Consider the following 4,819-nt stretch of genomic DNA (forward strand, 5'->3'; position numbering starts at 1 on the left):
CACCATAACATTATCATTTTCCACATGTGTATGTGTTATTTAGGTGAAAATGAAAATGCAATCATCCAATTTTCATTTTCACATACTTGTGTGAACATTGTAGGACCACATTAAAATGAAAATGGAAACAGCATCTGACATTTCATTTTCAAAGACTTAACCTGCTCTAAAATGGACATTATTCAATTGCAGTTAGCAAAACAGCCCCCAGCCTATTGCATTTACATGTCCATGTCCTCATAGTGTTTTTAGGTCAAAAATGAAATTAAAATGCCATTTTCTAACTATGTGAAAATGAGAACTCTGATTCATAGTGGACTTTATTCAAATGCAATGAGTGAAACAGCGCCCCCAGTCTGTTGCATTGCATTTACATTTACAAGCAGCTTTCCAAGGGACACAATGCAAATGAAAATGCAATCTGTCAGTTCTCTCATCAAGGCAGGTCCTCAGTTAAGACGTCACTTCCTCTTCAGTTGGAAGGCCACTTCAGGTTCTCATGGTTCAGTTGTGTATCTACCATTACACAACACTAGGCTGTAACTTCACAACCAAATGAGATCTATCAACCGAACAGCTCAAGGGTGGATCTATACCGACTTCAAATTTGGAACCTGTCATTTTAACCGTTTTTATGTTACCATTTTATTTTTTTAACACTTGCCTGTTGAACTTGGTGTTAGCATGTTCTGCAGCTAATGTAGCTAACTGTAACGTCAACTGTATCTAGCGTGTATTGTGACATTAGGCCCACACTGCATTAGCCTATGTACGTTTACCTGGTAGATGCATAGCACGTGCAAAAAACGTTAACTTGCTTATACCCGAAAGCTGTAACATTAGCTGGGCAATGTCAAGCCCAGGCTAATAGAAACCCATTCTCATTCAGTTGCAGGAACAGTTAGTCTGTCTGTCATATCAACTCCATAGCTGTAACAGTTACAGCTATGAACAGTGCAAAACCGTTATCATAACCACACACTTGAGATGATATTGGACTAAGTGTTTCCTGCAGACAGGCCAGCAAAGGTTTTTCTTACCAACCTAACAGAAGACATCAGAGGACTCCTCACTCCTCCTCAAGTACAGGTTTGTACTTAACTGTTGAACTCATGTCAATACTGCTATTTATGTCTCTGACATGTTGTTAGCTTAGTATCTATGCATTAACTCTCACCATAAATATACACTGTCTTATGACATGCTGTAAGTTACCATGTCAGCACAACTGAAGGTTACTGATCTTACAAACTCTTATGTATGTTATGAATGATTACTCGGACGTTCCTTGTAGTTTATTCCTTGTGGTAAATATATGAAGTAATATTTTATGACCTTGTAACTCACTAAATATTCCCATCATAAATTGTTATATGTTTTACATTTATGTTATATGTTTTTATGTCTGCAACCTTGTTAATTGTGCTGCTGCCTGTCTTGACCAGGACGCTTTTGGAAAAGAGATTTTTAATCTCAATGAGTTTTCTTTCTGGTTAAATAAAGGTAAAAAAATGTACTTCCTCCTCCCTTCCCTTTCTATGTACTCACTAACCAAAGTATCTGCAGCTACTGTGTACAGTGTCCATTTTTCAGAGAAGTTTGGATATTTTTACAAGTTATTTGTCAGATAATTATTGCCATATGGTTTTAAAATTTTTCTGATTTCAGTTTTAGAGCATTTCATATAATTTATATTGTGATCTGTCAACACTATAATAAAGTTTGTGATATATAAGAATGTCTTCTCTTGCTTACAGACTAATTCAAGGTATAAGGTTGTTTATAAGTCATTATACAGCAGAAGGCTGCATAACGAAATTAAATTTGTAGTTCTGTCATGCTACACCCACAACATATAATTAAGTGTAGGCCTATATTAAAATATGGTCCGGGTGGATCATGGTCTGCTGCCCTTCAATCCAAAAACCCAGTCTTCATCTTCCAATGACTGTATTTATGTCAGAGGTAACGCATTTATTGGCAATAAGCTGGGAAAAGCAGATAAAAAACAAAAGTGTAGCAAAGTTTGAAGGGGCTACCAGCTGCTGGTTGCCATAGCAACTTTACGACAATTGGTAAAAGTTTTTCATAAACCCTTTGTGATAACATGATATCTCTTTAATACCACATGTCCCATAATAGTAAATTTAAAAAAACCTTAACCAAAACCTTAAAAATAAAGCACTTTATTCATGGTGAGTGAAATGGAAATATAAATTGGATATTTATAATGCACAAAGTAGCAAAACCTGTATAAAACCTTTATACAGAAACTGTCCAGATCATGTCCCATCCGGTTCACAGTGGTCATCATGATGCATCTTTCCTGACTTTCCTGATGCTGCTGGCCGCTGTGTTGTCTTCAGGCCTTTGCTTGACTGAAGCATGACATCTGCCCAGCAATAACTTCCTCTTCTAATGGTTTCTCACACTGTGAGGTGAGTCTGATGGGTCCAGGAACACCTCAAACATGAATTTCATCAGGTCACTCAGATGATCTGTAAAACACAACAGAGTCACTGTTACTTTAAAACCAAACTCCTGAGTAGAAGAGGCCCAGTTCATCCTGAGTGACAGCCAGTGCGCTGCAGCAGCACCAATCAGAGTGCAAGCATTTGTATTTAAACTCAAACTTATTATTTCTTGTTTGCTTGCTGGAATTCAGAAGATAATGTTTTAATTAAGAAATGGACTCTTGTGGAGATTTGAGATAATGACTTAATTATTGGTGGCTGAACTGTGGGATTTGTAATGAACACTGACTGCAACACACTGTGATGAACTTTGTGTTTCTTGTAGGTACTGATGATTTATTATTTCATTCCTTGACTTGACTCTTAATTTAACTTTCAGAGAAATGATGTGATACTTCCACTATTTACTTACTTACTTTACTGTCCCTTTCAAATCTGCATCCAACATGGCTGACAGATAAAGTAATACTAATATATTCATCTAGGGCTGCACATAATGATTGTTTTTAGAATCATTTAATCTAACGATTATTTTTTCAATTAGTTGATTAATCTAATGAATGATTTCTGTGTATTCTAAAGGGGGGAAATGTAGCCTATTACACAATTAATTAACAATTTATCCAAAATAAATATCAAAAACAAATTAATTAATAAATCAATATTTTATTCAATCATTCTTAGAATAATGGTAATAGTAGCATAAATTAATCCAATTTCCACATCACTGTCATGGTAATAATAACTATAACAGACATTAATTAGGCTTCTTTACCTAAAACTTTAAATGTTTCTGACCTGGATTTATTTCAGTATTCAGTAATGCAGTATAATAATGAAATGTCTGCATCAGTGTGGGGCAAAGAAAACAACTGAAACGATTCACAGACAGTACAAACACAGATTCTTTGTAATGTTAGATTCAGCTGTTTTCTTGCTCCTATGTGGCTGTTAAATAAACAGAAAATATGAAACGGCCAAACATTAGGTGACACACAGTGTAACGTTATGTTATCATGAGAGCAGCAGGGCAGAAATGACTTTTAACATGAAAGCGATGAAGAAAAAAGTAACGTTACACAGGATTTACGGTGCTGCCGTTGCCGTCTAGACAAAGTGCTCAACGATCCTTTTGCTTCACATTTTCGTGGACAGCAGTTGCGTTGCAGTAAAGCCATTTCCAATTCACAGAGCTCACGGAGCAGCACGTTGTTGAGTGTCTGTCTAAATACTCCGAAAAGATAAAAAGTAAATTTTTAGACCCTGGTAGTGACTGTCATTAAAATATGTGTTGTGTGTCTCTCTATCTCTCTCTCTGAGAGAAAGGGGCGAAGGACGTAATAATCTTCCTGTTTACACCAGCACGAGCATGCCCAGTGTATGTGTATGGCCACTAGATGTGCATTTTTTAGTCTATTTAATACAGACGTAGATCAATTCTGTACGCAGCTAAAACGCTTGTGTGGACGGTTAAAACTCCCTTTTTAAATGAAAACGTAGTAGTGTAGATGTAGCCTCAGAAAAGATTCACACACTGATTTAGAATGTTTGTTTCAGAAAATAAACTGGCAAGTAATACACACACACACACACACAGATATGAGTAACTCACAACATGATGGTCGACTTTCTCAAAGCTGTGACCACGTCTGCAGGGTCATGTGTAGCATCCCGCTTTCCCCCTCCTTATCTTTCAGGTCTAGACAAGGTCTCGTTATTGGTGTGGATGTTAGAAAGGCCTGAGGAGCTGCATAGGGAACAGTGGATGTGCCAACACAAAAGTCTTTTAAGGACAGCAATTTTACAAAATTACAAAAAAACGGCGTATGGGCCTAATGTCACAATACACGCTAGAAACAGCTGATGTTACAGTTAGCCACATTAGCTGCAGAACATGCTAACACCAAGTTCAACAGGCAAGTGTTAAAAAAAAACAGAAAGCAACATAAAAATGGTTAAACTGACAGGTTCCAAATTTGAAGCCGGTGTAGATCCACCCTTGAGCTGTTCGGTCGATAGATTTCATTTGGTTGTGAAGTTACAGCCTAGTGTTGTGTAATGGTAGATACACAACTGAACCATGAGAAACTGAAGTGGCCTTCCAACTGAAGAGGAAGTGACGTCTTAACTGAGGACCTGCCTTGATGAGAGGACTGACAGATTGCATTTTCATTTGCAGCTGCTTGTAAATGTAAATGCAATAGACTGGGGGCGCTGTTTCACTCATTGCATTTGAATAAAGTCCACTATAAATCAGAGTAAGTCTTTGAAAATGAAATGTCAAATGCTGTTCTCATTTTCACATAGTTAGAAAATGGCATTTTAATTTCATTTTTGACCTAAAA

At 36.9% G+C, this 4,819-nt stretch overlaps 1 long non-coding RNA gene across 1 annotated transcript; it reads right to left on the bottom strand.

The window, feature by feature from the left end:
* Positions 1–2,170: 2,170 nt before the first annotated feature.
* On the bottom strand, positions 2,171–4,595 carry LOC119915460. The gene is made up of 3 exons (XR_005446951.1): positions 4,440–4,595; positions 4,087–4,221; positions 2,171–2,498 (listed from the first exon to the last, which is right to left on the bottom strand). It is a non-coding gene; the product is annotated as an uncharacterized LOC119915460 (long non-coding RNA).
* Positions 4,596–4,819: the final 224 nt, after the last annotated feature.

This window comes from Micropterus salmoides, unplaced genomic scaffold, assembly GCF_014851395.1.
Source record: "Micropterus salmoides isolate LMB-PRFRI ecotype aquatic unplaced genomic scaffold, ASM1485139v1 Ms_hic_scaffold_21, whole genome shotgun sequence".
NCBI lineage: Eukaryota > Metazoa > Chordata > Actinopteri > Centrarchiformes > Centrarchidae > Micropterus > Micropterus salmoides.